This window comes from Rattus norvegicus, chromosome 7, assembly GCF_021556685.1.
Source record: "Rattus norvegicus strain SHRSP/BbbUtx chromosome 7, alternate assembly SHRSP_T2T, whole genome shotgun sequence".
NCBI classification, from domain to species: Eukaryota; Metazoa; Chordata; class Mammalia; order Rodentia; family Muridae; genus Rattus; species Rattus norvegicus.
Window position 1 is genome coordinate 44,095,001 of NC_141540.1, and position 11,800 is coordinate 44,106,800.

Here is an 11,800-nt window from a genome sequence, read left to right on the forward strand (position 1 = left end):
GACTAGGTTGTTCTTGAGCTCAGAGATCCATCTGACTCTGCCTCCTGAGTGCTGGCATTAAAGGGAGAAGATTATTTTATAATATTTATTTATTTTTAAGTGCGTGCGTGCGTGCGTGTGTGTGTGTGTGTGTGACAAGTCAGTTATTTCTACTGAATAAAATCTGTATTCTTTGGAAATAGAAGACATGGGTCAGATTTCAATTCCTGAGGTTTTTGTTGTGTAAATGAGCATGCTTTCATCATTGGGAAGCAAAGAGAAATTCAAAAGTGGCACTCAGCCAACTTTTTATTAGAAAATCCAGCTCAAGGGGCTGGGGATTTAGCTCAGTGGTAGAGCGCTTGCCTAGGAAGCGCAAGGCCCTGGGTTCAGTCCCCAGCTCCGAAAAAAAGAACCAAAAAAAAAAAAAAGAAAAAAAAGAAAATCCAGCTCAAGACTTCAGTCATAGATATTGCTGCCCATGGTTGGTATGAATCTTCCTGCTTCAATCAACATAATCTAGACACACACACACACACACACACACACAGAGAGAGAGAGAGAGACAGAGAGAGAGAGAGAGAGAGAGAGAGAGAGAGAGAGAGAGAGAGAAATACATGTGCACACCCACACATAGACACAATGGAATCTTATTCAGCCTTAAATAGAGTAATCTCATTTCTTTACCATTTTAAAGGAGTTAAAAAGGACATTTAGGAAAGTGAAAGAAGCTAGGCAGAGAAAGAGTTAAGTATGCATGATTTCCCTAGGTACAGAATCTAAAAAGAAAAAGTCAACTGCAGGGAGATAGATAATAAAATAGAGGTACTGTAGATGTGTCGGAGAGAGTGAGAAAATAGAAAAATGTTCACAAATATTCAAAGCTGTAGATGCATAGTGTGAAAAAGTCTAGATACCAAATGTTGGTAACTTACTGTGAAAATAATTATATGAGCTAATAGATACATTAACATGCTTCATTGTGATTGCCGTTTACTGTCTCTGGACAACCCACATCACGTTATAGAGCTCAAGCGTACATGATAAAAACTGTTAAAGAAAGGAATATAGAGTCTGCCTAGAAAAAGGAAAAGGTTAAGTATAGAGCAAACTTTACAGAGCTCTGCTTGTAACAGCAATTTTCTCACTGACTGTTTCTGTCTTTCTATTCTGATAAAGCGTGCTATAATTTCACATTAAATCTGAATTCTGCTTGTGTTCTGTCCCCAGTGTCTTCTCTGTTGGGTTGAGATTCGTTTTGAACATTTTCTGAGAAGCCTTCTCTCCTTGCTAGGTTGGTCAATTCAAACGCATTTTAGCTTATCTTAACTGTTAGGGGACAATGACTTGCCATCTCAGATGAATTTCTAATCGACGATAAATAATTCTACCCAGAATGGTATTAACCGAGGGAGTCTCATCTCTTCACGCCTTGCAGGCAAACCAGCATGTGTATATTCCCAGTGACAGCTACTTCGAAATTCTTTTGGAAGTTCTTGAAACATAAGCCATAAATTAATAACATCATCTTTCAGAGAAGTTACTCCTTTGTTTCGTTAGATAAGTAATTTGCGCACCCATAGCCATGACTGGGACAAGTCAGATCGTAGTAAACATCGCCTCTTCTTCTCAATCTGTCCGACTGGCTCTTAGCTGGGCTTGTGTCTTCTGCAACAGAAATCAGCGAATCTGATCGTGTAATGCTTGCTATGTGCATTTAAAATGAATTTTTTAGTTAAAAACAGCCTCGTTCACTTGTTAATATCAATAGTCCATGGTTGCTTGTGCACTGAGACCCTTGAACAGTTGGAACAGAAAGTACTAGATGGCCCATGAAGACCATGGCATCTACGATTTGACCTTCTACAAGGGATTTACCACTTCTGTTGTAAACTCAGATGTGTTAGTTGGAGGTCTCTTAAATAGTGATTCTCAAACTTCCTAATGTTGTGACCCTTTATTATAATTCCTCATGTCATGGTTACCCTAAATCATAAGTCTTTTTGTTGCTATCTCATAACTATAATTTTGCTACTGTTATGAATCATAATGTAAACATCTGATATACAGCGTGGGCTTAGGCAACCACTACAGGAAAGGCTTTCAACCCAAAGGGGTTGCGACTCACAGGTTGAGATCCTCCCCGCTAAAGACTCAGCACTGATAGAATGAGCATACTTAAGAGAGGATTTATTAATTGGCTTTCATAATATGGCCTGGGTGGTCCAACAGTGACTGCCTTCACACTGGGAGAAGCTGAGAATCCGTTATCTGCTTAGTCCCTGGGACAGAATGACTCAGCAGTCCCAGCCTGATCCTGAAGGTCTAGAGGATCCTCGAGCCGTTGTCCTTCAGGCAATTGACCAGTGGAAGGCTGGAGAAGCTGGGTCCTGATGTCAGTGAAGAACGGCAGCATCAGCAACAGAGGGAGAAGCAAGATGCTGAAAGGCAGATGAACTTGCCAGCACAACACGGAAGTTAAGCAGGCAAAAGCCGCAAAAGCTTGGGCTACAGAGATGGCTCTGTGTTTAGGACCAAGCACTGGTCTCCCTGAGGACTCAAGTTCAAGTCTTGGCACCCATGCCAGGCTTCTCATAAAAGCCTGTGCTTTCAGCTCTAAGGACTCTGACTCCTCTGGCCTCTGTGGGCAATCACAAGCACATACCTGCACACCAACGAGCACACACATATGAATAACACACACACACACACAATACACACACTAATAATATATATGCACACACACTCACATACAAATGATACACATACGTACAAATAATAAAAATAATTTTTTTTTTCGGAGCTGGGGACCGAACCCAGGGCCTTGTGCTTGCTAGGCAAGCGCTCTACCAATGAGCTAAATCCCCAACCCCCAAAAATAAAATTTTTAAGAAGCAAACGCTTTTCTTTCTCAGACTTGCTTTTGTCTGAACTGCCACAGGAAAAGTGCAACCCACCTTGAATTTGTGTCTTTCCCCTTCGATTTAGCTGATCAAGAAAACCCCTCACAGATGTGCCCAACGGCTAGTCTCTTAGCTGATCCCCAGATCCAGTCAAGTAGATGTGATTAATCGTTGCCCTAGGTTATATGTTTGTCCCTATTTGGATAGAACCCGGGATAGAGGAGGCCTGCCATACTTTCTATCAAGTTCAAAGGCTCCGGTATTACTATGAGTGATTAGCAAATCTTAATCTAATATGACGTAACATTTTGTTCTTCTGCTTCTTTAACATTTTCTTGCCCTAAACATAGAAGAAGGATTTCCCTGTTTAAAAAAAGGGGGGGTGGGGTGGGGCTGCTAACACCGTCAGGCATTCACTGAAATGAAGTAGAAATGCAAAATTATTACTGAGATAATGGAGTTCTATGCAGCAAACCAGGGTGTTCTTGTGACATCAGGCCACCTCTGAGTGTTTGTCATGCGTGGAAGGCCATTTCCTGCTCCTGGAACAAAGAACTCTCTCTGTCCTTCTCTGATTCAAAAATCTCATTTAATCTGAGACTAGCATAGCTCACCCCGATCCCTTTAACAGTATATTGGAAATTCAAGTGAAAAATTTTATACCAACTGATCTAATCAGTTAGAGTAGTGCTGTTAAAATGCTGACCTTTTGCAGCTTCATTGAAAAAGTATTTGTCTAGAAGAAGCTGCAGCCTCTGGCCTTGGGGTAACTTACACAACAGAGCTCTACCCAGTAAAAACTGCATGCCTGATTCTGTGGACAATTGAACCCCAAACCCTCCCTCGAGTGAACTTGGGAATATGGGAACCGGTACTTGGTCAGAGTGGGGCCAAGACCACCCACTCATTTCACATAGCCCATTAAACAGTTGGTTATACGATGCTTCTATGTCTCCTTCTGTTGACCTCGCTCTGAACAGCCAAGTGTCGGATTACTAATTATCCCTCAAGCTCTGCTATGTAAATGTCATTGATTTTCCACCTCCACTTTTGGAAGCCACTCCGCACAGAGCGAGCCACTGTAATACTCTCAGGAGCTAACTGATGCTCTTAACACCGTGGGATAATACTCCACCAACCGCAAACATGACCACCAAATTTATTTAATTAAACACTAACAGCCAAGGAAATAAAGATGAAGAAGAAGAAAATGGAAGTTTACCCTGCACTTGTGGAAGTTTGCTCTGTGTTCTTGTGCTTCAGTCTCATTACTGATTGACACTGTGCATGTTTTTTGTTTTGTTTTTTGTTTTTTGTTTTTTTTTTTGTTTTTTTTTTTTTTTTGTGCCGTATGGAAATAACAAGCCACCATCTGGGGGTTTCATCGTCTTACTTTGAAGCCAGGGTGTCTCTGAGGATTATAATTTGTCTACTTGGCAAGGAAATACTGCTTTAGCTCCAGTGATTAGAAAACACAGGGAACGATTTCTCTCTCACTAGGCCCAAGTGACTAGCTCATGTAGACATCAGAATTCTCAAGAAAACCTTTTGTTGGTATTCTGTCTAAGCTCCACCCCCACAGCTACTAGGGAACAGCCAGGTAAGCTCCGCCCCACAGTTGCCTAGCAACAGCCAGCTGTGCCTGACTTTAAAAGGGGCTGCTTGCCCCCTCCTCTTTCTCTTTGTTTTTCTCTTTTGTGTTTCTCGATGTTCTTCCCCTTTTCCCTGCCCCTTCTCTCTAGCCTCCCTCCCACTTCCCTCCGTGTGCCCATGGCCGACCTCCTTTCCTCTCCTCTCCTCTTCTCTCATTAAACCTCTCCACGTGGAACCATGCTGGCTTGGTATGTTCTGTCTGGGCACCGGCCAAGATTTAAACCCTAACACCTTCCACACTGCAACTCGCAATTTACTTTCCGTTGAGAATGTATTTGCTAGGATCTACATAGTAAGAGTTTTCGAACCTCTAAATTTTATATGATCCATGGATTTCAGCTTATAAAATGCTAAAATGATGATCATACTTGAATCCTAGAAATTTAACATAAGCAGGGTAGGTAGGTCAGGCAGAACAGGCATTTGTAGTGGGGTGGAAGAAAAATTAAGAGATAGATCACATTTATTTTGATTTAAGCATGTGAGTTTTCCCTGTAGTAAGTTATTTAGAGCCACAGACATTAGAAAACTCTATGAACTTCTTAAATATTCCTGAATTCTAAGGATTCTGCTTTAAAATAAGAGCCCATGTTTACTTTATTCATCTACAAATCAACTCTAAATCAAGGCAAGGCTCTGCGTGTTTATAGTTTCACTGTGTTTCAAAATAAAACATTTCCTTGTGCTGGCCCCAGTTGTCTTTCAAATGGCTGACCCGTATTTACTTAAACCAAGGAGGAGCAAGCAGAAAACACACTAGATTTTATGGTTATGAATGACAAGGCCCCTTCACTTGCTTCTCTAAATATTTATTGTATACCTTCCACACACCCACTCCAAAGCCTATTCTCAAAACTAAAGTTATGAGCAGCAATAGATTTGGTCACACCCTCCTGAAGTGATAGCCCCTTCCAAGAAATGATTTGTTGTGTTAAATTACAGCAGATATAAATCCACACATAAAATAACAGATAGAATAACTGGAAAGATAATTACATGGTCATATACTCCATTCTACCATATGGCTACAGTTTTTCCATTACATTAAAGGCTAACATGATCACCTTCCCTACTGACTTCCTTTGGTTTGTAACCATGACCTTTTATTAGTTTTTACTTGAAGGCCTTCCTGTGATGACTCAAGTTATTCTCCCTCTCATGTGTTTTTCCAACCTTATCTTTCATTATTCTGACTCTCCTGCTCAAAGTTCTCATCAAACCAAGGAACTTCTATTCACGGAGATGCCTTACCCTTTCCCATATATCTGTGCTCATCAAGCTCCATTGACAGAGAGCTCCCTCACCTAACGTCTTCATTTGCTGAATCCCATTGGTGTTCCAAGAGCGAGCTTCAATAGCTTAGAACTCAAAGTACAAAGCTTTGCTGTCTAAACTCGTTTATTCTTGGAATGACTGTAACATGTCTTAATTCTCTTTTGATTGTGAGCAATAACACAAAGATAAAACACTCATTCATATTTAACTTCATTTTTGCTATAGAATTCTACTAGAGACTCTGCTAAGCACAGCAGCGATAATATGTTACATCTATTACACTGATATTCTATAGGAAAGGCACACATATTTCTAAAAAAAAAAAAAAAACCAAAACTTCCTTATGTTAGGTGCTATGCAAGAGTCTTAGAGAAGGGGCTGGAGAGATGGCTCAGTAGTTAAGAGCACTGGCTTGTGTTCCAGAGGTCCTGAGTTCAATTCCCAGCAACAACATGGTCGCTTACAACCATCTAAATGGGATCTTGTTTCCTCTTCTGGTTGTGTGTAAAGGCAGATTGTATGTATACATATAAGTAAGTAAGTAAATAAATAAATAACAAGCTGAACCTGACCCTGAACAACCCTATAATCACTTTAAAAACAAACAAAAACAACAACAACAACAACAACAACAACAACAACAACAAAAACCCTCCCAGCATATTTATATGGGCTGGAGAAATGGCTCTGTGGTTAAGAGCACTGACTGCTCTTCCTGAGTTCAATTCTCAGCAACCACATAGTGGCTCACAACCAACTGTAATGGGATCTGATAACCTCTTCTGGTGTGTCTGAAGACAGTAACACTGTACTTATACATAAAATAAATAAATAAATAAAAAGTCTTAGAGAAATACACATACTTATGGGACTCAAACATGGATTTCATAAGCCTGCTATTTGCCAGAAATAAAACAAATTCTCAAATAATCTTCACAGCCAGCATAGTTATTAACCCTATGTGTGATTTAAAAACTTCATGAACCAGAAGGAAACAGACCGGATAAACAGTTCTCTGCACCCAAATCCCGTGGGAGGGAGAGCTAAACCTACAGAGAGGCAGACACGCCTGGGAAACCAGAAGAGACTGCACTCTGCGCACATCCAGATGCCAGAGGAAAACACCAAACGTCATCTGGAACCCTGGTGCACGGAGGCTCCCGGAAAGAGCGGCACAGATCTCCTCGGTTGTTGCCGCCGAGGAGAGGACTTAGGCAGGACCCCACGAGCACACTTGAGCCTCGGAACCTCAGGTAGGACCAACTTTTCCCCTGCAAGTGACCTGCCTGGTGAACTCAAGACACAGGCCCACAGGAACAGCTGAAGACCTGTAGAGAGGAAAAACTACACGCCCGAAAGCAGAACACTCTGTCCCCATAACTGGCTGAAAGAAAACAGGAAAACAGGTCTACAGCACTCCTGACACACAGGCTTATAGGACAGTCTAGCCACTGTCAGAAATAGCAGAACAAAGTAACACTAGAGATAATCTGATGGCGGGAGGCAAGCGCACGAACCCAAGCAACAGAAACCAAGACTACATGGCATCATCGGAGCCCAATTCTCCCACCAAAATAAACATGGAATATCCAAACACACCAGAAAAGCAAGATCTAGTTTCAAAATCATATTTGATCATGATGCTGGAGGACTTCAAGAAAGACGTGAAAAACTCCCTTAGAGAACAAGTAGAAGCCTACAGAGAGGAATTGCAAAAATGCCTGAAAGAATTCCAGGAAAACATAATCAAACAGTTGAAGGAATTAAAAATGGAAATAGAAGCAATCAAGAAAGAACACATGGAAACAACCCTGGATATAGAAAATCAAACGAAGAGACAAGGAGCTGTAGATAGAAACCTCACCAACAGAATACAAGAGATGGAAGAGAGAATCTCGGGAGCAGAAGATTCCCTAGAAATCATTGACTCAACTGTCAAAGATAATGTAAAGCGGAAAAAGCTACTGGTCCAAAACATACAGGAAATCCAGGACTCAATGAGAATATCAAACCTAAGGATAATAGGTATAGAAGAGAGTGAAGACTCCCAGCTCAAAGGACCAGTAAATATCTTCAACAAAATCATAGAAGAAAACTTCCCTAACCTAAAAAAAGAGATACCCATAGGCATACAAGAAGCCTACAGAACTCCAAATAGATTGGACCAGAAAAGAAACACCTCCCGTCACATAATAGTCAAAACACCAAACGCACAAAATAAAGAAAGAATATTAAAAGCAGTAAGGGAAAAAGGTCAAGTAACATATAAAGGCAGACCTATCAGAATCACACCAGACTTTTCTCCAGAAACTATGAAGGCCAGAAGATCCTGGACAGAGGTCATACAGACCCTAAGAGAACACAAGTGCCAGCCCAGGTTACTGTATCCTGCAAAACTCTCAATTAACATAGATGGAGAAACCAAGATATTCCATGACAAAACCAAATTTACACAATATCTTTCTACAAATCCAGCACTACAAAGGATAATAAATGGTAAAGCCCAACATAAGGAGGCAAGCTATACCCTAGAAGAAGCAAGAAACTAATCATCTTGGCAACAAAACAAAGAGAAGAAAAGCACACAAACATAACCTCACATCCAAATATGAATATAACAGGAAGCAATAATCACTATTCCTTAATATCTCTCAACATCAATGGCCTCAACTCCCCAATAAAAAGACATAGATTAACAAACTGGATACGCAATGAGGACCCTGCATTCTGCTGCCTACAGGAAACACACCTCAGAGACAAAGACAGACACTACCTCAGAGTGAAAGGGTGGAAAACAACTTTCCAAGCAAATGGTCAGAAGAAGCAAGCTGGAGTAGCCATTCTAATATCAAATAAAACCAATTTTCAATTAAAAGTCATCAAAAAAGATAAGGAAGGACACTTCATATTCATCAAAGGAAAAATCCACCAAGATGAACTCTCAATCCTAAATATCTATGCCCCAAATACAAGGGCACCTACATACGTAAAAGAAACCTTACTAAAGCTCAAAACACACATTACACCTCACTCAATAATAGAAGGAGATTTCAACACCCCACTCTCATCAATGGACAGATCATGGAAACAGAAATTACACAGAGACGTACACAGACTAAGAGAAGTCATGAGTCAAATGGACTTAACAGATATTTATAGAACATTCTATCCTAAAGCAAAAGGATATACCTTCTTCTCAGCTCCTCATGGTACTTTCTCCAAAATTGACCATATAGTTGGTCAAAAAACAGGCCTCAACAGGTACAGAAAGATAGAAATAATCCCATGAGTGCTATCAGACCACCACAGCCTAAAACTGGTCTTCAATAACAATAAGGGAAGAACACCCACATATACGTGGAAATTGAACAATGCTCTACTCAGTGATAACCTGGTCAAGGAAGAAATAAAGAAAGAAATTAAAGACTTCTTAGAATTTAATGAAAATGAAGGTACAACATACCCAAACTTATGGGACACAATGAAAGCTGTGCTAAGAGGAAAACTCATAGCGCTGTGTGCCTGCAGAAAGAAACAGGAAAGAGCATATGTCAGCAGCTTGACAGCACACCTAAAAGCTTTAGAGCAAAAAGAAGCAAATACACCCAGGAGGAGTAGAAGGCAGGAAATAATCAAACTCAGAGCTGAAATCAACCAAGTAGAAACAAAAAGGACCATAGAAAGAATCAACAGAACCAAAAGTTGGTTCTTTGAGAAAATCAACAAGATAGATAAACCCTTAGCCAGACTAACGAGAGGACCCAGAGAGTGTGTCCAAATTGACAAAATCAGAAATGAAAAGGGAGACATAACTACAGATTCAGAGGAAATTCAAAAAATCATCAGATCTTACTATAAAAGCCTATATTCAACAAAACTTGAAAATCTACAGGAAATGGACAATTTCCTAGACAAATATCAGGTACTGAAGTTAAATCAGGAACAGATAAACCAGTTAAACAACCCCATAACTCCTAAGGAAATAGAAGCAGTCATTAAAGTTCTCCCAACCAAAAAGAGCCCAGGTCCAGATGGGTTTAGTGCAGAATTCTATCAAACCTTCATAGAAGACCTCATACCAATATTATCCAAACTATTCCACAAAATTGAAACAGATGGATCACTCCCGAATTCCTTCTATGAAGCCACAATTACTCTTATACCTAAACCACACAAAGACCCAACAAAGAAAGAGAACTTCAGACCAATTTCCCTTATGAATATCGACGCAAAAATACTCAATAAAATTCTGGCAAACCGAATCCAAGAGCACATCAAAACAATCATCCACCATGATCAAGTAGGCTTCACCCCAGGCATGCAGGGATGGTTTAATATATGGAAAACCATCAACGTGATCCATTATATAAACAAACTGAAAGAACAAAACCACATGATCATTTCATTAGATGCTGAGAAAGCATTTGACAAAATTCAACACCCCTTCATGATAAAAGTCCTGGAAAGAATAGGAATTCAAGGCCCATACCTAAACATAGTAAAAGCCATATACAGCAAACCAGTTGCTAACATTAAACTAAATGGAGAGAAACTTGAAGCAATCCCACTAAAATCAGGGACTAGACAAGGCTGCCCACTCTCTCCCTACTTATTCAATATAGTTCTTGAAGTTCTAGCCAGAGCAATCAGACAACAAATGGAGGTCAACAATGGGGATACAGATCGGAAAAGAAGAAGTCAAAATATCACTATTTGCAGATGATATGATAGTTTATTTAAGTGATCCCAAAAGTTCCACCAGAGAACTACTAAAGCTGATAAACAACTTCAGCAAAGTGGCTGGGTATAAAATTAACTCAAATAAATCAGTAGCCTTCCTCTACACAAAAGAGAAACAAGCCGAGAAAGAAATTAGGGAAACGACACCCTTCATAATAGACCCAAATAATATAAAGTACCTCGGTGTGACTTTAACCAAGCAAGTAAAAGATCTGTACAATAAGAACTTCAAGACACTGAAGAAAGAAACTGAAGAAGACCTCAGAAGATGGAAAGATCTCCCATGCTCATGGATTGGCAGGATTAATATAGTAAAAATGGCCATTTTACCAAAAGCGATCTACAGATTCAATGCAATCCCCATCAAAATACCAATCCAATTCTTCAAAGAGTTAGACAGAACAATTTGCAAATTCATCTGGAATAACAAAAAACCCAGGATAGCTAAAACTATCCTCAACAATAAAAGGACTTCAGGGGGAATCACTATCCCTGAACTCAAGCAGTATTACAGAGCAATAGTGATAAAAATTGCATGGTATTGGTACAGAGGCAGACAGATAGACCAATGGAATAGAATTGAAGACCCAGAAATGAACCCACACACCTATGGTCACTTGATTTTTGACAAAGGAGCCAAAACCATCCAATGGAAAAAAAGATAGCATTTTCAGCAAATAGTGCTGGTTCAACTGGAGGTCAACATGTAGAAGAATGCAGATTGATCCATGCTTATCACCCTGTACAAAGCTTAAGTCCAAGTGGATCAAGGACCTCCACATCAAACCATACACACTCAAACTAAGAGAAGAAAAACTAGGGAAGCATCTGGAACACATGGGCACTGGAAAAAATTTCCTGAACAAAACACCAATGGCTTATGCTCTAAGATCAAGAATCGACAAATGGGATCTCATAAAACTGCAAAGCTTCTGTAAGGCAAAGGACACCGTGGTTAGGACAAATTGGCAACCAACAGATTGGGAAAAGATCTTTACCAATCCTACAACAGATAGAGGCCTTATATCCAAAATATACAAAGAACTCAAGAAGTTAGACCGCAGGGAGACAAATAACCCTATGAAAAAATGGGGTTCAGAGATAAATAAAGAATTCACAGCTGAGGAATGCCAAATGGCTGAGAAACACCTAAAGAAATGTTCAACATCTTTAGTCATAAGGGAAATGCAAATCAAAACAACCCTGAGATTTCACCTCACACCAGTGAGAATGGCTAAGATCATAAACTC